The following is a 27,799-nucleotide window of genomic DNA, read 5'->3' as shown; positions in this document are numbered from 1 at the left end:
GGCATGATTTGAGTCGATCTGATTTTCGCGCGAAGTCTGGGAGACTCACTGGTATACGAATGAGGAATGAATGTATATTGGGATATTAATTGACGTGTGTATCTGGCCAATGTATTTGTCTGTATGACGTATGCAAAACAGAGGGTTTCGGTGTGAAGCTTTGTAAGTGGTCTGCTTGACGTGCGGGAAATCCAGGCCGGGAATGTCGATTTTAGCGTCTATCCGAGGGACCAGGTGAGGTCCTTAACTGAGTCCGGATTTTCATTTGTTTGGGAGTGTTTGGGAGCGATTTGATATAAATCGGGTCAGGAAAGCACTCGGAGGAACGTTGATATGAAGCGGTTTCTTGGAGATGGTTACAAGATGGGCTGCCTTTGTCTTTCGAGTGGCAGTCGGGCAGAAAATTGGAATTTGTTGAACTAAATTCAGAATGTGAATCGAAATGTGTGTTTGACTTGAATTGAAGAGTTCATTCAATGGCAGATTGAAGAATTCAGTCAATTCAACTGAATTCAGAAGTTGAATTTAGAATACGGAGTTTGCTCAGAGTGCAGGTGATAACCTGCCTACTCAAAAAGGATGTGCCCCGCACGGTGGGAGGTCCGTGAATGGTTGGCAAAGGGTTTCTTGAATTTAATGGCAGGAATTATGCGATTAACGATTATATTGTGTATTGGTGACTTGTGGATTGTATGAGTATATCCCTGAGGCCGATGTGACCTTGGGAGTCAATGGGTCATGTAATGAGAAAGATTACAGTTTGCTGGTGTGAAATGTCATGGTAGAGGTGCGAAATACACACCTTTGATCTGAAGGGAGAGTGGAGGTTGTGGTTTCATTGCTGTGTCTGTTCTGTGGAGTTATATTTCTGAGGCATGGATTTCAAGGAGGAGGTGTGTGCCCCGAGAAGATTGTGGGTCGCAGATTGGGCACTCTGGGTGGGCACTGGGGCTGCAGGTGTGTGCGCGCAGGAGAGTGCAGGGGGAGTGGGCGCGAGGAGGTGTGTTGATGAAGTGTGCGAACGAGGAGGGATGTGCGAAAGGTGTGCACCAGGTAGTAAGGGTGCTGCATTGTAAAGCACGTCTCCCACGGAAGTTCCTGGGTGGATTGTTGACGGTTGTTTGATTCGTAGGGTGTTGGCATTTTGCGATGTGGAGCCTCAATAATGGTCATTTGTCTGTCCGGATGGGGAGTTCTTGCAGGGGCGGAATGTCGCCGGACTTGTATTATTTGTGGGATGAAAGCGCTGGTTACCCCAATTTGAAGTTTGACCTTTTGAAGTTTATTTGACCTTTGTTCGAGATATGCAAGGGAAAGAGGTCAGAGGTAATTCACTAACCTTGGAAGAACGACAGGCTGAGTCAGTCTACTGGGTGTTGCTTTAACGGCAGGATATAGAACTTAAATCTGGAAAGAAAGGACATACACTGTTGGTTAAAACTGAAATCATGTACGTAATTAGTGAACAGAGAATATCGGGACATATACTGTTGGTTAAAACTGAAATCATGTACGTAATTAGTGAACAGAGAATATCGAGATCTGTTTTCTGTTGTTGTGGTTGTCGTTGACGTCTCAATAGGCGATTCAGGGGACTCAAGAAATAAACAGATTTCCGGTGCCGACCGGAAGCGTCAGGTACAGTATGCTTTGAATTTAATTTAACCGGGCTGAGTACAGTGACGTGTTTGATCGAGCTCTGGGGATAGTCATGTTAAATGGAGGACATTTGGGAGTATGAAGAGATGCAAGTAACATGGATTAAGCTGTGGTATCAAGAGGTGGGTACCCAGAGGTATTGTGGTTATTATAACTTGCTGATTGTAGGGGGCGCACCAAGTACAGATCGGGTTGCATGGTGGAGCACGCATGCATGGAGCTTGGTGGAGCTTGGAGCATGCATGGAGCATGGAGCAGGGTGGAACACCCCGTGTGGTTGGAGGTTGCAATTGCGTGAAATGCAGTGAACATGCCCGATTTTGGCTTTGCGAGGCTCCAGGTAGAAGTTGGCATTTCGATACTGTGGATTATATTGTGCCTGTCTGGAGAGGTGATGTCCTGTGCTGAGGCTGGTGACACGCCTCTGTTATTGGTCTGTCTGTCGGTCTGATTGTAAGTCTGTGGTACTATGGAGGGCTAATTGAGTGCTCAGGCGTCATTGTTCCATGGAGGCAAGTACTGTGTACCTTGGGCCGAGTTGGGCCCAGGTACTCATGGGAATGGATCAAACGCACAAGGAAATTCAGTCGCTGAGGTTGCCAGAACTGAAAATCGAACTCTGGGCTTCTCAAATGGTCACAAAATTTGGACATGGGATGTAAGGTCAATGAATCGGGGAAAGGTAGATGTAACAAAGAGATGGACAGGACAACAATGGAGTTTATATGGACTGGTTTGGGGCAGTTTCAATCTGACGATTACAGAGTGTTTTGTTCTGTTCACGAAACATGTAAAATTCATGGAGTTGAAGTGATTTGCAAGAAGACAGCAGAGTCAGTACTGGGATACAACCTCGTCCAGGGGTTTTGGTCCAGCCTGCAAGGAGTCCAGGGGTTTGTTTCAGGGGTTTTGGGGATGTTTTTGGATGCAAAAATGGGATGCTGTGCTCATCTGGATGTAGAATTGTAAATGCTGACTACTAGCAGATATATCCATCAAGGACGGGGGATGATGTGCAGTGCGATTGGGTAGGAGGTAAAGGCCATAAAACACCAAACCCATGAGGAACGAAATAAATGGAGACGTCGACAATCACATGATGGTTGGGATCGAAGAACAACCTACTGGGATTTCATGATGTCATCCGGCATGGTGAATGCTTTGATAAAAGTCTACTTTTGACTGGACCAAACGAGATCAAAGTTGGAAGTAAATTTAGATACATAAGGTGTGAAATATAGCATAAATAAGCTATAGGTAATGGAAATATGGCAGTGTAAGCTCGCTGAGGAAGAGTTACCTGCTGTAGAGGACGTAACAGATTGGTGGATTATAATGACGGGGGAGCGCAATAGTATAAGAGACGACTGGGAAGCGCAAGTCTCAGAAGGGAGTAGTCAGCTTAAATGATACAGTGTGTGGGAAGGAGGTGATGAAAGCGTGGATGAGGGTTTCTGCAGCCATGAAGGAAAGGGATGGACGGAGACGGGCGATGTTTTTAAGATGAAAGAAGGCTGTCTTTATGATCTGTTTAGTGTATTTGTCAAAGGAGAGGGTTTGGGCAATGATGATGCCAAGATTCTGGATGTGAGGGAAGGTGGATACTGGGAAACCATCAATGTTGAGGGCAGAGTTATAGGTGGTGTGTGTTATCGTTGTTGTCTTGGAAGTTCAGTTGTTGACATAGTCCGGAGTGCTCTAATTTGCACAGGGAATGACAATTGGGATGACAATTGAAAAGAAAAAAAATTGAGTAAGTTACAAATTTTGTTTTGTGAATCTGCGGACAAGCTAGTTTGATGGGTACCCTGGGGTCTTCAGCGTGTCTATGTGTTTGTCTGTCTGTTACACCGGACTCTTGAATGGGTTTTCATGAGACGAATTTCAGACATAACAACAGTGAGAATCGATTTTGAGCGAATCACAGTGGGTGAGAAAAACATTGTGTGTGACCAGACACCAGAACTGACCAGAATTGGAATTGAAATTAGACCAGGTTATTTCTATTATTTGTTTATTCGTGAAAATAAATAAATAATAGGGGGAGGTTCATGGAGGTTAATGGTGGTTTGTTTGTGGTAATTCTAGTTGAAACTCTAGCTGAAAGAATTTTCGTTTATTTTTTATTTTTATGAGCTAGACCCAAAGTCCTTGGACAGGCGACATAAGAGGTCAGTCATGAACGAAGATGGAACCACTAAACTACACGGGAGCCTATGGGAAAAGGTGTTAGGTTTCTTCTTCCCAGGTGCGGGCACAGCCATGAACAGCTTCCGGATAGATAAATTGGCTTTGGCCCAAGAAAAGGTGGCAAACGACACCGCTACGGCTCATGACATACTATTGGACACAGTAATTCACATGCGTACAATGGTGATGCAGAATCGGGTGGCTTTGGACATGCTCCTGGCAGAGAAAGGAGGCGTATGCGGAATAATAGAGGGAAAATGTTGCACTTACATACCTGATCCATCCGAAGGAGTGTCAGCCGCAATAGTGAGACTAAGGGAAACTAGCCACGCCCTGACGATCGATCGGATCGCGCGCGAGAACTCTTATAAATTTAGCTGGCTCACTGACTGGTTCCGGGGATGGACGGGCACCATAGTGAAGTGGTTATTGACCGCACTGGCCGTGATAATCGGGGTAGTAATTTGGGGGGCACTAATGAAATCTTTAGTCCTCCTCTGTATGAGAAAGTATTTTACAGGATGGAAAGTGAAGAAGCCGCCGACAACGACGATGGTTCTGACCACAGAGGCCGTCGACCTGAATGGGTCCTTCAACAAGGCAGATGTGACCGGCGCTTCAGAAAATTGCATTGATTTTTGTGATGACTGTGATACTTGTGTTGAAAATCCCATGTGGGAACTGGCTGCTGCCTGTATTGATGTTTGTGATGACTGTGATACTTGTGCTGTAAACCCCTTGCGTGTACTGGCTAACGCCTCTTATGTATTACAAGCTGACAGCTGTACACCCCCTTCCGACCCAACTATGGATCTGATTGCGACGCTGGGTCTGGCAGTCGAGGGACCTGACGTGGATATCCTAGACCCGCAAGCCGACCAGGCGTCCATGGGAGACTTTGACATAAAGGAAGTCCCTCTCTTTGCTTCAAAAGTTTTAAGTTCAAATGCTTCAAGTGAATCGGATTTTAACGCTCTGTACCCTGACCAGGAAAATGAGACACAAGATACTGACAACATTATGTATTCCCCAGAACAGCAGCACGTGAGAGATCTCATGGGCATGATCGTTGATTAACTTCGAAGATCTGCAAGGACCGCGTCTACAAAGGGTGGGGGGAGCAAGTTCCGCAGGGGAGGTGGCAGGCCCCCTGGCGGGGCAGAACCTCATCTGGACCAGACGCCTTCATTGTGGATCCGAAACGTTAATGGACTTTCATGTTCTGAGCCCTCAGGTTCCAAGCACGCACCACACGACACGTTCCCCAAATGCACGGGCGAGGCGCTATGGGCGCACGGTATGCCCTTGGGAGATACCCGCATTACACGATTGTCTTTCAATAAAGCCCGATGCGGCATGTTGTCTCTTGAGATACTTTGTCTCGACGAGACAAGAGGAAGGGATGTCAGGTCGCAGATTTGTTACTGCTTAATGCTCTGTTATAGATGTCGTTTGACTAATATGTTATGTTATAAATGCTGTTTAAAAATGCTATTTCATAAAGTTAATAAAAGGTTGCCGCTTTGCTATAGTTTAAAATGAGAAAATACTCGCTTCATCCATGCTGAACAGATGGCCTCGTTGGATACGTGCGCCCCTTGAAGGCTAGATAAGCCTAGTCATAAACTTTCTCCCTTCTCCGCAGACGGCGCCTCAAGCCGCGGGCAGGAAAATGGATTATATGCGCGTGGAATGTGTAACTTTACGTAGGATGCTTGGATCGTAGGCATAAACCTTTTGATAAACTGTTAAAACATTAATTATATTTTGTATAAACACAGTGACGCTTGAGTTACGATAAATATGCTTTGAATTTAAGTTTAAATGAGAAATGTGAACTGGAAGGTACATTTAACACCTGGAACTCTTCAGAACGCCCTCATACACTTTATGGTCTTATCAGGACCAAGAATGCAATCCCCCTTCGGTGAGTTATATTTTCTGTCACCTCGGAGCCTTGAAACCACATCTGGTCCGGATCCTGACGGTGCGTGCTTCACTCCCCCAAGATGAAAGGACGGATGACGGTGGGGGCTCGGCCCACTGGGGATGACGGTGGGAGGAACTTTTGCCAGTTTCTTTGTCCTCTCGGAGATTCCCTGATAAAGCGTGTCCCTATATAAATGAACTGTGAATCAATGTGTTTTAGGAAGGTAGACATGGCATGATGGTGGTTCGTGCTGTAGACGTCTCCGTATCCTCCAGATCTGTATTAATTGGTATTTAATAAAGATTCGCCATTCTCAATCTGCTGGTGAACTTCTGTTACGATCAAGGAGTTTGTTCCCCACAATTTTGGTGCCGTGACTCGGATGCAGCAGAGCAGGGACAAGAGAAGTGGACCCTGAACGACCGGAGGGAGGCTGACTGAGGCCGGCGCCGGCACGCTGATTTGTTTTAAGGTGAGCATTGTCTTATATCAAAGGGCTACTTTTCCAAATTCGAACCTCCCTCCCTCGAACGGGCACAGTCCGTTTCCTTGTCACCTGCACTGCCTGCTCTCCGAACAGAAATTGTAAGTAAAGGCTAAATTACCAGCCTTAGAATGGCGAGCCTTTGTTAAATTCACCAGGATAACGTTAAGAGGGTAACGGGTAACGCTAAGGGTAGAATTTGCGCAGGATATCACTAAGGATAACGTTACAGTTAGCAAGGAGGAGGGGGAAATGTGAGGTCGGACAGCCATAAAGCTGCGCCGGTGACCGAGAACTTTCCAGGAAGGATCAGCCCAGAGACAAGATGGGGTATGCCATTGCATGCCAGGGAAAGAAGGGCTGTGGCTAACGTAGAGGGCCAAAGGAACATGGCCAGGAATAGGGAAATGCGCAGGTACCAGGTAGGCTTGACAAGAAGGTAGTGACAACTACGAGGTCAAGCCAGGAAGCTCGAGACTAAGCTCTAGACGAGAGGGCAGGAAAGTTGCTGAAGCTGTAGGGACAGAGGAAGCAAGCAACAGAAATCCAGATAGAAACAAACCAGGACCAGGTGAACAAGAGAAAATAAATAGGCTCACAGCAAGGGGCCAGGTAACCACAGGTAGGAAGGACAGAAGTGGTTTTTGAAATATTGAAAATTTAAGCATTACAGCTGTAGTTATTGAAGCTACAAGGACAGAGGACAATTAAGTAAGCAGTTAAGCAAGTAAATCAGCGGCTAATGCCGCTCGTCCAAAATCCGGACCAAGACCCCGCGGCAGGGGAGGTAGCCACCATGCCTCTACCCCCCCCCAAGCCCTGAGCCCTGTCCCCGGGCCACAGGCGCCACCTCTCCCACCCCCGCCCCTGTTTCCCCAGGGGTTAGACCCCCAGAGAACTAGACCAGCCGCTCCTCAGGTTCACCTTAGCCCGGGCAATCCATTTAGAGGACAAGAAGTTAGTGGGGCGGACAGCGGGTTCGCGGCCCCAGTAGGGCTAGGAGAACTGTACCCCTCAGAGGAAGGGTTCACGGAATCGGAGAACCCACAGCCTACAATCGGGATGTGTCCCTTAAAAGCCATAGGACTGAGAGCGGGGGCACCCATTAACGTCAGGGTACCCTGGAGAGAATCAGATTTGGCGTCTATGCAGGAGCGGGTGAGAACCTTGCTGGCTGAACAGCCCGGTCAGATACCGGAATTTATGCGTTTGTGGATACAAAATACAGGCGCAGATTGGCGGGACGTCTGCCACATGGGGAAGGCTGTATTGCCCGCGCGGGTGTGGGACCAGGCCAAAATACACGCACGCTGGCCAAATGTAGCACCAACCCCGGCCCAAACCGTGGCCCAGACCCTCGCCAATTGGGATGCCCTTGTCGACCTATTGTTGGCCGGGGTATACACCGCACTGATGCCAGCCGCGGGGCCAGATTGGAATAAAATATACGGCCTAAAACAGAAACATGGCGAAGCAGCCATCGATTGGAGAGAGAGGGTAGAAAGAGCAGTGTTAAAGTGGGGAGGACAGGGCCAGATGCGGGCACAAGATCTCCCTCGCGCTGTAGTGAACAATTTTTTGGTAGAAGGGATGAGACCGGTAGTTAGGAAACGCATTCAAACGGCTATGATAGGATGGAGAAACACCCCAACCGACCAATTAGTTGAAGCGGCCGAGCAATGTGACGACGGCGACGATAAGAAGGCCGATGTGAAGGACGACATGTTGCAAATGCTTGTCCAGGAAAAAAGGGCCCCCTCCCCAAATTTGGAACCCACAAGGGCCCCCTCCCCAAAACTGGAACATGCAGGGGCCCCCTCCACAGCCGCAGAATTGGGCCGTGCAAACCACCCCACCCCCCCCCCCCCAAGACCTGAGCTCAGTCCCGGGGCTCTAGGCAACACCCCAACACCCCCGCCCTGCCATACCCGTTCCACCTCAACCCACCCCGTCCAACCCATCCCAAAAAAAATCCTTTTTCCTTGAATGAGAGACGTAATATGAATGAACAAAGATTGTACATGGGAGTGGCTGGAGGAGGGGCATGATTTGAGTCGATCTGATTTTCGCGCGAAGTCTGGGAGACTCACTGGTATACGAATGAGGAATGAATGTATATTGGGATATTAATTGACGTGTGTATCTGGCCAATGTATTTGTCTGTATGAAGTATGCAAAACAGAGGGTTTCGGTGTGAAGCTTTGTAAGTGGTCTGCTTGACGTGCGGGAAATCCAGGCCGGGAATGTCGATTTTAGCGTCTATCCGAGGGACCAGGTGAGGTCCTTAACTGAGTCCGGATTTTCATTTGTTTGGGAGTGTTTGGGAGCGATTTGATATAAATCGGGTCAGGAAAGCACTCGGAGGAACGTTGATATGAAGCGGTTTCTTGGAGATGGTTACAAGATGGGCTGCCTTTGTCTTTCGAGTGGCAGTCGGGCAGAAAATTGGAATTTGTTGAACTAAATTCAGAATGTGAATCGAAATGTGTGTTTGACTTGAATTGAAGAGTTCATTCAATGGCAGATTGAAGAATTCAGTCAATTCAACTGAATTCAGAAGTTGAATTTAGAATACGGAGTTTGCTCAGAGTGCAGGTGATAACCTGCCTACTCAAAAAGGATGTGCCCCGCACGGTGGGAGGTCCGTGAATGGTTGGCAAAGGGTTTCTTGAATTTAATGGCAGGAATTATGCGATTAACGATTATATTGTGTATTGGTGACTTGTGGATTGTATGAGTATATCCCTGAGGCCGATGTGACCTTGGGAGTCAATGGGTCATGTAATGAGAAAGATTACAGTTTGCTGGTGTGAAATGTCATGGTAGAGGTGCGAAATACACACCTTTGATCTGAAGGGAGAGTGGAGGTTGTGGTTTCATTGCTGTGTCTGTTCTGTGGAGTTATATTTCTGAGGCATGGATTTCAAGGAGGAGGTGTGTGCCCCGAGAAGATTGTGGGTCGCAGATTGGGCACTCTGGGTGGGCACTGGGGCTGCAGGTGTGTGCGCGCAGGAGAGTGCAGGGGGAGTGGGCGCGAGGAGGTGTGTTGATGAAGTGTGCGAACGAGGAGGGATGTGCGAAAGGTGTGCACCAGGTAGTAAGGGTGCTGCATTGTAAAGCACGTCTCCCACGGAAGTTCCTGGGTGGATTGTTGACGGTTGTTTGATTCGTAGGGTGTTGGCATTTTGCGATGTGGAGCCTCAATAATGGTCATTTGTCTGTCCGGATGGGGAGTTCTTGCAGGGGCGGAATGTCGCCGGACTTGTATTATTTGTGGGATGAAAGCGCTGGTTACCCCAATTTGAAGTTTGACCTTTTGAAGTTTATTTGACCTTTGTTCGAGATATGCAAGGGAAAGAGGTCAGAGGTAATTCACTAACCTTGGAAGAACGACAGGCTGAGTCAGTCTACTGGGTGTTGCTTTAACGGCAGGATATAGAACTTAAATCTGGAAAGAAAGGACATACACTGTTGGTTAAAACTGAAATCATGTACGTAATTAGTGAACAGAGAATATCGGGACATATACTGTTGGTTAAAACTGAAATCATGTACGTAATTAGTGAACAGAGAATATCGAGATCTGTTTTCTGTTGTTGTGGTTGTCGTTGACGTCTCAATAGGCGATTCAGGGGACTCAAGAAATAAACAGATTTCCGGTGCCGACCGGAAGCGTCAGGTACAGTATGCTTTGAATTTAATTTAACCGGGCTGAGTACAGTGACGTGTTTGATCGAGCTCTGGGGATAGTCATGTTAAATGGAGGACATTTGGGAGTATGAAGAGATGCAAGTAACATGGATTAAGCTGTGGTATCAAGAGGTGGGTACCCAGAGGTATTGTGGTTATTATAACTTGCTGATTGTAGGGGGCGCACCAAGTACAGATCGGGTTGCATGGTGGAGCACGCATGCATGGAGCTTGGTGGAGCTTGGAGCATGCATGGAGCATGGAGCAGGGTGGAACACCCCGTGTGGTTGGAGGTTGCAATTGCGTGAAATGCAGTGAACATGCCCGATTTTGGCTTTGCGAGGCTCCAGGTAGAAGTTGGCATTTCGATACTGTGGATTATATTGTGCCTGTCTGGAGAGGTGATGTCCTGTGCTGAGGCTGGTGACACGCCTCTGTTATTGGTCTGTCTGTCGGTCTGATTGTAAGTCTGTGGTACTATGGAGGGCTAATTGAGTGCTCAGGCGTCATTGTTCCATGGAGGCAAGTACTGTGTACCTTGGGCCGAGTTGGGCCCAGGTACTCATGGGAATGGATCAAACGCACAAGGAAATTCAGTCGCTGAGGTTGCCAGAACTGAAAATCGAACTCTGGGCTTCTCAAATGGTCACAAAATTTGGACATGGGATGTAAGGTCAATGAATCGGGGAAAGGTAGATGTAACAAAGAGATGGACAGGACAACAATGGAGTTTATATGGACTGGTTTGGGGCAGTTTCAATCTGACGATTACAGAGTGTTTTGTTCTGTTCACGAAACATGTAAAATTCATGGAGTTGAAGTGATTTGCAAGAAGACAGCAGAGTCAGTACTGGGATACAACCTCGTCCAGGGGTTTTGGTCCAGCCTGCAAGGAGTCCAGGGGTTTGTTTCAGGGGTTTTGGGGATGTTTTTGGATGCAAAAATGGGATGCTGTGCTCATCTGGATGTAGAATTGTAAATGCTGACTACTAGCAGATATATCCATCAAGGACGGGGGATGATGTGCAGTGCGATTGGGTAGGAGGTAAAGGCCATAAAACACCAAACCCATGAGGAACGAAATAAATGGAGACGTCGACAATCACATGATGGTTGGGATCGAAGAACAACCTACTGGGATTTCATGATGTCATCCGGCATGGTGAATGCTTTGATAAAAGTCTACTTTTGACTGGACCAAACGAGATCAAAGTTGGAAGTAAATTTAGATACATAAGGTGTGAAATATAGCATAAATAAGCTATAGGTAATGGAAATATGGCAGTGTAAGCTCGCTGAGGAAGAGTTACCTGCTGTAGAGGACGTAACAGATTGGTGGATTATAATGACGGGGGAGCGCAATAGTATAAGAGACGACTGGGAAGCGCAAGTCTCAGAAGGGAGTAGTCAGCTTAAATGATACAGTGTGTGGGAAGGAGGTGATGAAAGCGTGGATGAGGGTTTCTGCAGCCATGAAGGAAAGGGATGGACGGAGACGGGCGATGTTTTTAAGATGAAAGAAGGCTGTCTTTATGATCTGTTTAGTGTATTTGTCAAAGGAGAGGGTTTGGGCAATGATGATGCCAAGATTCTGGATGTGAGGGAAGGTGGATACTGGGAAACCATCAATGTTGAGGGCAGAGTTATAGGTGGTGTGTGTTATCGTTGTTGTCTTGGAAGTTCAGTTGTTGACATAGTCCGGAGTGCTCTAATTTGCACAGGGAATGACAATTGGGATGACAATTGAAAAGAAAAAAAATTGAGTAAGTTACAAATTTTGTTTTGTGAATCTGCGGACAAGCTAGTTTGATGGGTACCCTGGGGTCTTCAGCGTGTCTATGTGTTTGTCTGTCTGTTACACCGGACTCTTGAATGGGTTTTCATGAGACGAATTTCAGACATAACAACAGTGAGAATCGATTTTGAGCGAATCACAGTGGGTGAGAAAAACATTGTGTGTGACCAGACACCAGAACTGACCAGAATTGGAATTGAAATTAGACCAGGTTATTTCTATTATTTGTTTATTCGTGAAAATAAATAAATAATAGGGGGAGGTTCATGGAGGTTAATGGTGGTTTGTTTGTGGTAATTCTAGTTGAAACTCTAGCTGAAAGAATTTTCGTTTATTTTTTATTTTTATGAGCTAGACCCAAAGTCCTTGGACAGGCGACATAAGAGGTCAGTCATGAACGAAGATGGAACCACTAAACTACACGGGAGCCTATGGGAAAAGGTGTTAGGTTTCTTCTTCCCAGGTGCGGGCACAGCCATGAACAGCTTCCGGATAGATAAATTGGCTTTGGCCCAAGAAAAGGTGGCAAACGACACCGCTACGGCTCATGACATACTATTGGACACAGTAATTCACATGCGTACAATGGTGATGCAGAATCGGGTGGCTTTGGACATGCTCCTGGCAGAGAAAGGAGGTGTATGCGGAATAATAGAGGGAAAATGTTGCACTTACATACCTGATCCATCCGAAGGAGTGTCAGCCGCAATAGTGAGACTAAGGGAAACTAGCCACGCCCTGACGATCGATCGGATCGCGCGCGAGAACTCTTATAAATTTAGCTGGCTCACTGACTGGTTCCGGGGATGGACGGGCACCATAGTGAAGTGGTTATTGACCGCACTGGCCGTGATAATCGGGGTAGTAATTTGGGGGGCACTAATGAAATCTTTAGTCCTCCTCTGTATGAGAAAGTATTTTACAGGATGGAAAGTGAAGAAGCCGCCGACAACGACGATGGTTCTGACCACAGAGGCCGTCGACCTGAATGGGTCCTTCAACAAGGCAGATGTGACCGGCGCTTCAGAAAATTGCATTGATTTTTGTGATGACTGTGATACTTGTGTTGAAAATCCCATGTGGGAACTGGCTGCTGCCTGTATTGATGTTTGTGATGACTGTGATACTTGTGCTGTAAACCCCTTGCGTGTACTGGCTAACGCCTCTTATGTATTACAAGCTGACAGCTGTACACCCCCTTCCGACCCAACTATGGATCTGATTGCGACGCTGGGTCTGGCAGTCGAGGGACCTGACGTGGATATCCTAGACCCGCAAGCCGACCAGGCGTCCATGGGAGACTTTGACATAAAGGAAGTCCCTCTCTTTGCTTCAAAAGTTTTAAGTTCAAATGCTTCAAGTGAATCGGATTTTAACGCTCTGTACCCTGACCAGGAAAATGAGACACAAGATACTGACAACATTATGTATTCCCCAGAACAGCAGCACGTGAGAGATCTCATGGGCATGATCGTTGATTAACTTCGAAGATCTGCAAGGACCGCGTCTACAAAGGGTGGGGGGAGCAAGTTCCGCAGGGGAGGTGGCAGGCCCCCTGGCGGGGCAGAACCTCATCTGGACCAGACGCCTTCATTGTGGATCCGAAACGTTAATGGACTTTCATGTTCTGAGCCCTCAGGTTCCAAGCACGCACCACACGACACGTTCCCCAAATGCACGGGCGAGGCGCTATGGGCGCACGGTATGCCCTTGGGAGATACCCGCATTACACGATTGTCTTTCAATAAAGCCCGATGCGGCATGTTGTCTCTTGAGATACTTTGTCTCGACGAGACAAGAGGAAGGGATGTCAGGTCGCAGATTTGTTACTGCTTAATGCTCTGTTATAGATGTCGTTTGACTAATATGTTATGTTATAAATGCTGTTTAAAAATGCTATTTCATAAAGTTAATAAAAGGTTGCCGCTTTGCTATAGTTTAAAATGAGAAAATACTCGCTTCATCCATGCTGAACAGATGGCCTCGTTGGATACGTGCGCCCCTTGAAGGCTAGATAAGCCTAGTCATAAACTTTCTCCCTTCTCCGCAGACGGCGCCTCAAGCCGCGGGCAGGAAAATGGATTATATGCGCGTGGAATGTGTAACTTTACGTAGGATGCTTGGATCGTAGGCATAAACCTTTTGATAAACTGTTAAAACATTAATTATATTTTGTATAAACACAGTGACGCTTGAGTTACGATAAATATGCTTTGAATTTAAGTTTAAATGAGAAATGTGAACTGGAAGGTACATTTAACACCTGGAACTCTTCAGAACGCCCTCATACACTTTATGGTCTTATCAGGACCAAGAATGCAATCCCCCTTCGGTGAGTTATATTTTCTGTCACCTCGGAGCCTTGAAACCACATCTGGTCCGGATCCTGACGGTGCGTGCTTCACTCCCCCAAGATGAAAGGACGGATGACGGTGGGGGCTCGGCCCACTGGGGATGACGGTGGGAGGAACTTTTGCCAGTTTCTTTGTCCTCTCGGAGATTCCCTGATAAAGCGTGTCCCTATATAAATGAACTGTGAATCAATGTGTTTTAGGAAGGTAGACATGGCATGATGGTGGTTCGTGCTGTAGACGTCTCCGTATCCTCCAGATCTGTATTAATTGGTATTTAATAAAGATTCGCCATTCTCAATCTGCTGGTGAACTTCTGTTACGATCAAGGAGTTTGTTCCCCACATGTGTATATAAAATACAGTATAACATGTCACGTATAATATGTGTGTTCATAATATACAGTACAACATGTCACGTACAATATGTGTGCATTTATTATACAGTATATATAGGAGAATGCATGGTGTGGACAAGATGGAGAAAAAAGGAAACCCTCAGGAGGGAGAACTGGAAATTTGGTAGGCGGGATAGGGGTGGGGGTGACGGGAGTCAACTTATTTGTTTTCTATACAAGATGAAAGTTCATGGAAGAGTGAGGTGCTGGATGGTAATGGAACAAAGTATTGACAGTGAACAACATTTGGACACAAATAACAAGGGAATGAGGAAAAGAGGAGGTGAGGAAACAAAATGGCCTGTCATGTAGACTGTAGAGGGTGGATTATGAAAGGTTAATGGGGAAAGGAAAGATTGAGGATTGGGGATGAGATGGTTTAAATTTCAGTGAAAATTGTAGTTCATAGGTCATTGTAAAGCAGGTTGTTTATACATGAGAAACCCAAAGAAGTTATTTCTTCAAAGGTTTTTTTTGTTGAGGTGTAGAGCAGATTCCCAAATAAACTAGGACCACACCGAGATATTAGGACCAAATAAAAAAAAAATATATTAAGGTCCACATGATCTCATGGGAACAAACAACCTGACTTTGGTATTGAAATGTTGAGGTTGTAGGAGATTTAATGAAAGATATTTCACACATTTTATACATCTTTCATTTGGTTACCTCACTTTACTTTCATGTTCAAAGAATGAATGAAACGCTGAACAAAAATGATACTCCCAGAAGTGGGAACATTACGGGAAATGAACCGCTGGACGGGTCAGAGCTGAACAAACTGCTGCGCAACTCCCCCTCGGTTAAGACCGGGGAAATCGTGAATGGCAATCGAGCTTAATAAGGTGACAATCAATGGCGGATTTGCTGAACACGCGCGGGAGGAAAAAGGAAAGAGGAAGAAGAAGAAGCGGCGAGATTTACCTCACGGTCCGCGTGCGCCAGCGTCTTCACCCTGTGGAAAGTAACTCACGAACGAAAACGGAATTATGTACAAAAGGAATATTTATTACACGGACCCCGAGAACAATGGACGCGGCGATAAATAAATAATGCTCCTAAATTGGGATCCCGCACACCGACTTCAACTACAGGACAATGGAAAGGATAAATAAAATAAAATGTCGTGTTTGTGGATGCGTCTTATCTGTCTGGCAGCCAGGTCAGTTCAGGCTCCAAGCGTGCATTCCGGGCACGGCTCCGATCCTAGGGAACTGCTCGGCTGCCGGCACGACAAGGCCTTGATGACACCTCTCGCTCGCGCGCTGCCGGGCCAAAGGCCACCGGTGCGCGGCAAGCCTCATGTCCCCGCACGATGAATAGCCAGGGCGGATGATCGTCAGTGCTCAACAGGTAAAGGTCCACACGGGAACTAGAAGGCAAGAAGGGAAGAGAAAGGCGGAGGCAAAGATAGGCTGAGACAAAGGGGAGAAGAGAGACGAAGGAAGAGAGAAAATGTCCGTCTCCGCCCACTTTTATCAGACGTCGTCTGACGTCAGCTCTCTCTCTCCCAACCAGTGCGTCGTTTCCTCGTGACCTTTCGTGCCTTCACACGTCACCAGGCTTCTCCTTCAATGAGCGCGTTGCTTGTTGTGGCTCTTTCACGCCTTCCTCACTGATTGGCCGAGCGTCTCGCGCCTTTGGTGTTACGTCATCAGGTGGCACATCATTGTCGGGGGCCAATCAGTGTGGCACGTTCTTCATCTTCCCTACTCTCCAATCGGTTCCCTGGTTGTTGCTCGCCCCTCCCCCCTGTCAATCACGAGTTCTCCTGGGCGTGGCTCTTGGCCTGCCTGTTCGATGTCTGCCTGCCATGGTGCCGTAGTGTGCGGTTGCTTCCGGTCTGTTCTTCCGTACGTCATTGTGGCGGCAGGGGAATTAATTAATGTAGTGCTCTATTGGGCCTAGCTAATGTATGTGATGTGTTGCCATAAGGGACACAGGAATGATCACAGAGGGGACTACATACAATGGAATTAGCATAATCCCTAAGCTAGTTAACAAGCCCCGCCCCGTCGTGGCAGGGACGAAGACACAAGCTTAATCCGACATTGGGGCTACAGAACTTATTACATCAAGATTCCCTATCACGACAGTCGAGCACCTACCTATGCAGATATACCTAAATCTATATATGCCCCTACCCAACCGACATAAGAATACTCTCGATCATAAAGTTGTGACAATGACGAATTGGAACAGTGCATGTGATGTGTGGGACAGTGCATGTGATTGAATTGGTATTCTGACCCAATGTGTTCATGGTTTTACACTTTTATTGGTGGATGAGGAACAACTTAGACCTATTATCTGAATCTTCTTGTTCTTCATTATCGGCCACTATTATCCCAGCTTTTTGTAGGGTTGGCCGTGGGAAGTTTGGCCTAAGTCTTGACAAACCAGCTAGCCAGGCCTGACGCTCGACGAGTTAGGGGAAGTAATTTTGGAATTTGGCCATGGTGCCAGTGACAACTCGCCTAATTTTTGCGAAGGAACCATGGGATTTTTAACCTCCACCAACGAATGCCGGCAGACAGGACACCCGTTTAACATCCATCTGAGGGATGGCACAATCGATGAATGGCCCTGCCTGTGAAACAGCAAACTGACAGTTTATAGCTGGGACAGGAATTAAACCCAGCCTGGACAGCATGGAGGTGAGTGGGCATGCATTTAAGCTATCCCGTCAGCCCATTTATTATCTGAATAAAAATAACAAAACTTCAAATGTACTTTGTTGTTGTAATTTTATTTTTCTCTCTTCCTATATTTTCAGACATTTTCAAACATGCTTTTAAATAGTATAATGGAACTAAATAATTAAACAAAATAAAATGCAGTAAATTAAAGTAAAATAAAATATGTCATCAAAATCATATCGTACGATGGAGAGGACTTGTACGTGAAAACAGAGCAGAGACTGCAGTCTCTCAAATACACTTTTAACTCTTATTTGAATGAGTTAAATGTGCCAAGTGAGGTCAATGTTGGATCTGTATTTCATATATGAGTGAAAGATGTATTGATACCAAGTGATGTCAATCTTGATCTGTATTTCATAATTGAGTGAAAAAATTTATTGGTGCCAAGTGGGGGCAATCTTGGATCTGTATTTGGTAATTTACTGAAAAATGTTTTTGGTCCCAAGTGGGGCAATCTTGGATCTGTATTTCACAATTGAGTGAAAGATGTTTTTGGTGCCAAATGGGGTGAATCTTGGATATGTATTTCACAATTGAGTGAAAGATGTTTTTGGTGCCTTGTGAGGTCAATCTTGGATCTGTATTTCACAAATTGAGTGAAATATGTTTTTGGTGCCAAATGGGGTCAATCTTGGATCTGTATTTCACAATTGTGTGAAAGATGTTTTTGGTGCCAAATGGGGTGAATCTTGGAGCTGCATTTCACAATTGAGTGAAAGATGTTTTTGGTGCCTAGTGAGGTCAATCTTGGATCTGTATTTCACAATTGAGTGAAAGATGTTTTTGGTGCCTCGTGAGGTCAATCTTGGATCTGTATTTCACAATTGCGTGAAAGATGTTTTTGGTGCCAAATGGGGTGAATCTTGGATCTGTATTTCACAATTGAGTGAAAGATGTTTTTGGTGCCAAGTGAGGTCAATCTTGGCACTGTATTTCACAATTGAGTGAAAGATGTTTTTGGTGCCAAATGGGGTCAATCTTGGATCTGTATTTCACAATTGCGTGAAAGATGTTTTTGGTGCCAAATGGGGTGAATCTTGGATCTGTATTTCACAATTGAGTGAAAGATGTTTTTGGTGCCAAGTGAGGTCAATCTTGGATCTGTATTTCACAATTGAGTGAAAGATGTTTTTGGTGCCAATTGAGGTCAATCTTGGATCTGTATTTCACAATTGAGTGAAAGATGTTTTTGGTGCCAAATGGGGTCAATCTTGGATCTGTATTTCACAATTGAGTGAAAGATGTTTTTGGTGCCTAGTGAGGTCAATCTTGGATCTGTATTTCACAATTGAGTGAAAGATGTTTTTGGTGCCAAGTGAGGTCAATCTTGGATCTGTATTTCACAATTGAGTGAAAGATGTTTTTGGTGCCAAGTGAGGTCAATCTTGGATCTGTATTTCACAATTGAGTGAAAGATGTTTTTGGTGCCAAGTGAGGTCAATCTTGGATCTGTATTTCACAATTGAGTGAAAGATGTTTTTGCTGCCAAATGGGGTCAATCATGGATCTGTATTTCACAATTGAGTGAAAGATGTTTTTGGTGCCTAGTGAGGTCAATCTTGGATCTGTATTTCACAATTGAGTGAAAGATGTTTTTGGTGCCAAATGGGCTCAATCTTGGATCTGTATTTGGTAATTGAGTGAAATATTTTTTTGGTGCCTAGTGAGGTCAATTTGGATCTGTATTTCACAATTGAGTGAAAGATGTTTTTGGTGCCTAGTGAGGTCAATTTGGATCTGTATTTCACAATTGAGTGAAAGATGTTTTTGGTGCCTAGTGAGGTCAATCTTGGATCTGTATTTCACAATTGAGTGAAAGATATTTTTGGTGCCGAGTGAGGTCAATCTTGGATCTGTATTTCACAATTGAGTGAAAGATGTTTTTGGTGCCTAGTGAGGTCAATCTTGGACCTGTATTTCACAATTGAGTGAAAGATGTTTTTGGTGCCAAGTGAGGTCAATCTTGGATCTGTATTTTACAATTGAGTAAAAAATGTTTTGGTGCCTCGTGAGGTCAATCTTGGATCTGTATTTCACAATTCAGTGAAAAATGTTTTTGGTGCCTAGTGAGGTCAATATTGGTTCTGTATTTCATAATTGAGTGAAAAAGGTTTTTGGTGCCTCGTGAGGTCAATATTGGTTCTGTATTTCACAATTGAGTGAAAAATGTTTTTGGTGCCTCGTGAGGTCAATCTTGATCTGTATTTCATCATTGAGTGAAAAATGTTTTTGGTGCCCAGTGAGGTCAATCTTGGATCTGTATTTCACAATTGAGTGAAAAATGTTTTTGGTGCCAAGTGAGGTCAATATTGGATCTGTATTTCATAATTGAGTGAAAGATGTTTTTGGTGCCCAGTGAGGTCAATCTTGGATCTGTATTTCACAATTGAGTGAAAAATGTTTTTGTTGCCAAGTGAGGTCAATCTTGGATCTGTATTTCACAATTGAGTGAAAAATGTTTTTGGTGCCAAGTGAGGTCAATATTGGTTCTGTATTTCACAATTGAGTGAAAAATGTGTTTGGTGCCCCGTGAGGTCAATATTGGATCTGTATTTCATAATTGAGTGAAAGATGTTTTTGGTGCCCAGTGAGGTCAATCTTGGATCTGTATTTCACAATTGAGTGAAAGATGTTTTTGGTGCCCAGTGAAGTCAATATTGGATCTGTATTTCATAATTGAGTGAAAGATGTTTTTGGTGCCCAGTGAGGTCAATCTTGGATCTGTATTTCATAATTGAGTGAAAGATGTTTTTGGTGCCCAGTGAGGTCAATCTTGGATCTGTATTTCACAATTGAGTGAAAAATGATTTTGGTGCCCAGTGAGGTCAATATTGGATCTGTATTTCACAATTGAGTGAAAGATGTTTTTGGTGCCCAGTGAGGTCAATATTGGATCTGTATTTCATAATTGAGTGAAAGATGTTTTTGGTGTCCAGTGAGGTCAATCTTGGATCTGTATTTCACAATTGAGTGAAAAATGTTTTTGGTGCCCAGTGAGGTCAATATTGGATCTGTATTTCACAATTGAGTGAAAGATGTTTTTGGTGCAAAGTGGGGTCAATATTGGATCTGTATTTCACAATTGAGTGAAAAATGTTTTTGTGCCATGTGGGGTCAATATTGGATCTGTATTTCATAATTGAGTGAAAAATGTTTTTGGTGCCATGTGGGGTCAATATTGGATCTGTATTTCACAATTGAGTGAAAAATATTTTTGGTGCCAAATGAGGTCAATCTTGGATCTGTATATCATAATTGAGTGAAAAATGTTTTTGGTGCCATGTGGGGTCAATATTGGATCTGTATTTCAAATTGAGTGAAAAATGTTTTTGGTGCCAAGTGAGATCAATATTGGATCTGTATTTCACAATTGAGTGAAAAATGTTTTTGGTGCCAAATGAGGTCAATATTGGATCTGTATTTCATAATTGAGTGAAAAAATGTTTTTTGTTTTTTTGTTTTTTGTATACAGAGTCGAGGCTCGTGAAAGAGCTAACATTTATCAAACAAACAAATCAAACAAACAAGCAAACAAAGTATATAAAAAGGGGAGCGGTCGACAAGATGGGGAGAGAAGGGGAGGAAGCACACAAACACAACATTTGAGAGCAGGGACATCGGGAGATGTTTTTGGAGGGAGAGGGCCTGGGGGGAGGCAGGATAGGTATAAAACGCAAGGACACCAAGGACTTCCAGGAAAGAAGTCAAAAGTCACCTCAAAAAAGTGGGTTTGGGGTGAAATTAGCGGGGGTAGAAAAGATCAAGGTTTTGGATTGGGGAAGATAAGAGATGGTGGTGAACAGCCGTTTTAAAGACCTGGAGGGAAGAGTGGGATTGAAGAGAGTGAGGGAGTTTGTTCCAGAGGCGGGAGAAAAGAGGAATGAAGGAGTGAAGGTGAGCAGCGAGTCTTGATTTTGGCAGTTTAACCATAAGAGGGTTAGCAATAAATGGGGTAACCATAAGAGGGGTAACCTGCAGGAACATTTGGGGGACAGAGCCCAGAGAGAGCTGGGGGAGCAAGGCCGGAGAGGAGTCGGTAGAAGACGGAAAGACCACCAACCTGCCTGCGGTGATTAAGTGAAAGGCCCTCGGAGATAGCGTCATCGCGGGAGATTCCAATGATTCTGAACGCTTTGGTTTCAACAGCGTGAAGACGAGCTAGGTGTGAGGCAGGAGCACCAGCCCAGAGGGGAGAGCAGTACTCCATTGAGCTGTGGATGAAAGCCTTGTATATGGTGAGGAGCTCAGGTGTGCCAAGGAAGGACTTCGCACGACGGAGGATGCCCAGTCGGCGACTGGCTTTGGAGGCCAGCTTGGAAATGTGGTTTTCCCAGGAAAGATCATGGCAGATAGTGAGACCCAAAAGCTTGAGTGACAGAACTTCTTGGAGAGGATTATTCAGAAAGTAGATGGGAGGGTTGTGCAGTCGGTCTTTTCGGAGAGACATCGTAAGAGTGTGAGATTTGTCAGGATTGAAAGACATGTTCCACTTGTTTGCCCAGTCTGTGATTTTGTCCAGGTCTGCAGAGAGTGAGGAGGCTGCAGACTGCCGATCTGAGGGATGAGGAATGGAGCGGCAGAGAGTGGAGTCATCAGCAAAGAGATAGAGAGGATTTTCAAGAGAGTCAGAGAGATCATTGATGAAGACCAGAAAAAGCACAGGGCCCAGAACACTGCCTTGGGGAACTCCAGCCTGAACAGGAAGAGGAGATGAGAGAAACCCATTCAGGGCCACACGTTGACGACAACTAGAGAGGAAGTCCGCCAGCCATGTGTGGAGATTTCCATGGATACCAAAGGGGGAGAGTTTGCTGAGCAGAGCGGGGTGCCAGACCGTATCGAAGGCACGTGATATGTCGAGGGAGACAGCTCTAATTTCCTGTTTGGCATTGAGGACCTCCATCCATTGTTGAGACAGCAGAAGCAGCATGTCCAGAGTAGAGTGACCTGGTCTGAAACCAAATTGATGATCAGAGATCAAATTGGAGATCTCGCGAGATCTTGGAGACGGCGGCAGGGATTTTCGAAGCTCCGCACGGTCTCCACGTTTTTCGAAGTTAAGTCTGTTCACAATTGTATTTTGTCGAAACTGTATTTATCTTTCGGTGTGTGAAGTTATTGTGTGCAACTTTGGTTGTTTCTCGGTGTTTATCTTTCATAAATTGATCGTCTGTTTGCCGTGTCGCGAGCAAGGCCTTGTACAGTGTGCACTGTACAACCTTGAGGCTTTGTTTTTCTCTCAGTGGTCCGTCGTTTGTGATCCAATAACTTTCGTTCTCCGTATTCCCAGGCTTTTCACCCTTAGCCTACTTCCTTGTGTAAATCTCAACTCAAAAAAAAAAAAAACAACAAAAAAAAAACATTTCCTTCTCTGTTCTCATTCGTTTATTCATTCTTATTCGTTCGTTCGTTCTTCGACAACGTGTTTCTCCCCCATTTCCCCAGATAGTTTTCACTCATTAACCTTCAATGTTTACACTTTCCCCTGAAGTTATGTATTCCGTCATATTTTATAACACCTTTTTCTTCTTCTTCTTTAAAAGGCTGCTTTCGACTTGCTCACCAAATCAATTCATCCCAAAAAAAATATCCATCTCCTATAGTGCCTTTTTTCTACATTCCCTAAACTCTCCTGCACTCCATCCTCCATCCAGCGTCCTTAAACGTATTTTTAACTCGAAGGTCACAAGAAACTCATTTTGCAATAAATGTTCGTTTCCCATAAATCGTACACTTTCAAAAATCCAATCTCACCCCTCCCCTCCAAATCTTCCCCACAACCCCTCCCCTCCAAATCTTCCCCATCACCCCTCCCCTCCAAATCTTCCCCATCACCCATCCCTTTCAAATCTCCCCCCTTGCCCCCTCCCTCCTAAACTACCCCCTCACCCCTCCCCGCCAAGACGCCCCCTCGCCCCTCCCCTCCTAGACTCCTGCCTCACCCCTCCCCTCCAAATCTCCCCCATATCCCATCCCTTTCAAATCCCTCCCCTTGTCCCTTCCCTCCCAAACTCCCCCCTCACCCCTCCCCTTCAAATCTCCCCACCCTCATTGCTTCTCAATTTCCCCCCTCTCACTCCCCCTCCTCAAAGCGTCCTCCCCGCTTCTTCCCCCTTCAAACTCTCACCTCCATCTCCCCCAACCTTCTGCCTCGCTCTTCCCCTCCTCAAATAACACCTCATTGTGGCTCACCCAATCACCATCAAACCTTTTGTCCGCCCCATCCTTCCCTTTCTCCGAGCTATTCTGAAATCTCTGACACACCCTCAACAGCTCTCCCTACCTCTTCCACCTCTTCCACATCTTACCCTACCCCTCCTCCCCCCTGTTCTGTATCTGATGCTCCCCCTTCCTCTTCATTAACGGTATGGACCTCAAACATCCGGGGCCTTCGTTCAAACTTAACTGATCTCTCCATACAGGTTGCTTCTGTCAAACCAGACGTGATCTGCTTAACAGAAACTTTCCTCCTTTATGATGTCTCTGATTCCATAGTATCTCTCCCGGGCTACTCCCTCCTCCGGTATGATAGACCTGAGCCTCGTCCTGGAGGCGGGGTTGCTATCTTTATCAAAAACTCTCTTCCTCACTCGCCCTGCACTGCACTCTCTCCACCTCACCCCCAGGAATACCTCTGGCTACGGCTTCCCCTTCGCTCCCACCTCTTGTTCATATGTGTGTTGTACCGTCCACCAAACAGTGATGACTCCATCTACATCTCGCTGTCTGATGATATGGACCAACTTCTATCTACTCATCCCAACTCTCTCTTCCTCATATGTGGTGATTTCAACTGTCATCATGCCAGTTGGCTGGGTGTGGGTACCTCTCTCACCAGCCATGGCTCCTCAGCAAAGGACTTCTGTGACTCACTGGGACTGACACAATCTGTCAATTTCCCGACCCGGATCTCAGTCAACGGAACATCTTCTCTTCTGGACTTGGTTATGACTAACTTCCCTGAAAATGTCTGCTGCTCTTCTTCTGCTCCGATCGGATCATCTGATCATGTCCTTGTTAAAGTGGACATCTCTCTGACCATCCTCAGGGAGCCTGCTCAGCGTCGACGAGTCTGGCATTTCACTCAGGCCAACTGGCACGGTCTTCAAGCAGCCATCAATCATCTGGACTGGTCTCCCATCTCTACCACCTCTGACATCAACTCATCCTGGGAATTCTTCCAAAGTAAATTGCTCTCTCTCATGCACAGATTTATCCCATCTCGTCTTCAGTTGTCATACCCTTCCTCCCGTCCATGGTACACGGAATCTTGTGGTGAGGCTGTTGCCCAGAAACAACTTGCCTTCGTCTCCTGGAAAGCAAATCCAACGGAAGGAAACCTCATTTCCTTTCACAAAGCCCGAAACAAGTGTGTGTCCACCCTCAGGAGAGCCAGGAAACAATATCTCTCTGTTCTCAAGACCGAACTCTCTTATCTGTCTCCCTCTTCCAAATCCTGGTGGCGTCTGGTCAAATCCGTTTCTGGTGTTTGTTCCCCCTCCATCCCCTCCCTTACCTCAAACGGCTACACAGCTGACTCCGCACGTGAAAAAGCTGAATGCCTCAACTCTGTGTTTGCCTCTAAATCTTGTGTCCCAAACCCATCCCTTTCTGTACCCACCATACCCAGTCGTACCCTGCTGCTTCTGGACTCCGTGTCCTTTCCTCCTGACAAGGTGGAAAAGTTTCTGTCAACCCTCGACTCTGATTCTGCAACTGGACCCGACGGCATCAGCCCACGGGTCCTAAAATCCTGCTCTGCTGCTCTATCTCACCCTCTCTCTGTTCTCTTCACCCTCTCTTTTGCTCAAGGTCAACTGCCATCTGCTTGGAAATCAGCCAACATCACCGCTTTGCACAAAAAAGGTGCAAAAACAGATCCTAGCAACTACAGACCAATCAGCCTTCTCCCAATTATCAGCAAAGTCATGGAATCCATCATTGCTTCTGATATGAAATCTTTCCTCTTCTCCAATGGCTTGATCTCTGATCATCAATTTGGTTTCAGACCACGTCACTCTACTCTGGACATGCTGCTTCTGCTGTCTCAACAATGGATGGAGGTCCTCAATGCCAAACAGGAAATTAGAGCTGTCTCCCTCGACATATCACGTGCCTTCGACACGGTCTGGCACCCTGCTCTGCTCACCAAACTCTCCTCCTTTGGTATCCATGGAAATCTCCACGCATGGCTGGCGGACTTCCTCTCTAGTCGTCGTCAACGTGTGGCCCTGAATGGGTTTCTCTCATCTCCTCTTCCTGTTCAGGCTGGAGTTCCCCAAGGCAGTGTTCTGGGCCCCGTGCTTTTTCTGGTCTTCATCAATGATCTCTCTGACTCTCTCGAAAATCCTCTCTATCTCTTTGCTGATGACTCCACTCTCTGCCGCTCCATTCCTCTTCCCTCAGATCGGCAGTCTGCTGCCTCCTCACTCTCTGAAGACCTGGACAAAATCACAGACTGGTCAAACAAGTGGAACATGTCTTTCAATCCTGACAAATCTCACACTCTTACTATGTCTCTCCGAAAAGATCGACTGGACAACCCTCCCATCTACTTTCTCAACAATCCTCTCCAAGAAGTTCTGTCGCTCAAGATTTTGGGTCTCACTATCTGCCATGATCTTTCTTGGGAAAACCACATTTCCAAGCTGGCCTCCAAAGCCAGTCGCCGACTGGGCATCCTCCGTCGTGCGAAGTCTTTCCTCGGCACACCTGAGCTCCTCACCACATACAAGGCTTTCATCCGCAGCTCAATGGAATACTGTTCTCCCCTATGGGCCGGTGCTCCTGCCTCACACCTAGCTCGGCTTCACGCTGTTGAAACCAAAGCTTTCAGAATTATTGGAATCTCCCGCGATGAAGCTATCTCTGAGGGCCTTTCACTCACTCACCGCAGGCAGGTAGGTGGTCTTTCTGTCTTCTACCGACTCCTCTCCGGCCTTGCACCCCCAGCTCTCTCTGTGCTCTGTCCCCCAAATATTCCTACAGGTCGCACAAGATCTGCCAGCAACCCTCTGATGGTTAAACTGCCGAAATCTCGGCTCTCCGCTCACCTTCACTCTTTCATTCCTCTTTTCTCCCGCCTCTGGAACAAACTCCCTCACTCCCTTCAATCCCACTCCTCCCTCCAGGTCTTTAAAACAGCTGTTCACCACCATCTCTTATCTTCCCCCATCCAAAACCTTGATCTTTTCTACCCCCGCTAATTCACCCCAGATCCACCTTGTTTGAAATTCCAACTTCTTTCCTGGAAGTCCTGGCAGTGTCCATATGTTTTATACCTCTCCCACTGCCCCCTTCCCACGCCCCCCCCCCCAAAGCCCTCACCCTCTCTCAGATCTCTCGATGTCTCCATGTCTCTCGGTCCCTGCTCTCAAATGTTGTGTTTGTGTCCTTCCCCCTCTCTCCCCATCTTGTCTACCGCTCCCTATGTTATGTTTTATGTGTCGGTTTGTCTTTCTGTGTGATTAATGTTCGCTCTTTCACGAGCCTCGATCTTGTATACAAAAAAAAAAAAAAAAAAAAAAAAAAAAAAATTTCATATCCGAAGCAATGATGGATTCCATGACTTTGCTGATAATTGGGAGAAGGCTGATTGGTCTGTAGTTGCTAGGATCTGTTTTTGCACCTTGTTTGTGCAAAGCGGTGAGGCTGATTAGGAGGGAGGGGGCTGATTTCCAAGCAGATGGCAGTTGACCTTGAGCAAAAGAGAGGGTGAAGAGAACAGAGATAGGGAGTGAAAGAGCGGAAGAACATGATTTTAGGACCCGTGGGCTGATGCCGTCAGGTCCAGTTGCAGAATCAGAGTCGAGGGTTGACAGAAACTTTTCCACCTTGTCAGGAGGAAAGGACACGGAGTCCAGGAGCAGCTGGGTACGACTGGGTATGGTGGGTACAGAGAGGGATGGGTTTGGGACACAAGATTTAGAGGCAAACACAGAGTTGAGGCATTCAGCTTTTTCACGTGCGGAGTCAGCTGTGTAGCCGTTTGAGGTAATGGAGGGGATGGAGGGGGAACAAACACCAGAAACGGATTTGACCAGACGCCACCAGGATTTGGAAGAGGGAGACAGATAAGAGAGTTCGGTCTTGAGAACGGAGAGATATTGTTTCCTGGCTCTCCTGAGGGTGGACACACACTTGTTTCGGGCTTTGTGAAAGGAAATTAGATTTCCTTCCGTTGGATTTTCTTTCCAGGAGACTAAGGCAAGTTGTTTCTGGGCAACAGCCTCACCACAAGATTCCGTGTACCATGGACGGGAGGAAGGGTATGACAACTGAAGATGAGATGGGATAAATCTGTGCATGAGAGAGCAATTTACTTTGGAAGAATTCCCAGGATGAGTTGATGTCAGAGGTGGTCGAGATGGGAGACCAGTCCAGATGATTGATGGCTGCTTGAAGACCGTGCCAGTTGGCCTGAGTGAAATGCCAGACTCGTCGACGCTGAGCAGGCTCCCTGAGAATGGTCAGAGAGATGTCCACTTTAACAAGGACATGATCAAATGATCCGATTGGAGCAGACGAAGAGCAGCAGACATTTTCAGGGAAGTTAGTCATAACCAAGTCCAGAAGTGAAGATGCTCCGTTGACTGAGATCC

General features: G+C 46.1%; 1 protein-coding gene across 2 annotated transcripts in view; it reads right to left on the bottom strand.

Annotated features, from left to right (window-relative positions):
- LOC137416068 (E3 ubiquitin-protein ligase TRIM11-like) overlaps nt 1–27,799 on the bottom strand; it is a 126,626-nt gene that overhangs the window by 92,631 nt on the left and 6,196 nt on the right. The gene's annotated exons all lie outside the window — the stretch shown is intronic.

The sequence above is a fragment of the Myxine glutinosa genome, chromosome 1 (assembly GCF_964187855.1).
Source record: "Myxine glutinosa chromosome 1, kmMyxGlut1.1, whole genome shotgun sequence".
NCBI classification, from domain to species: Eukaryota; Metazoa; Chordata; class Myxini; order Myxiniformes; family Myxinidae; genus Myxine; species Myxine glutinosa.
This window is presented reverse-complemented; position numbering and strand designations above follow the sequence as displayed.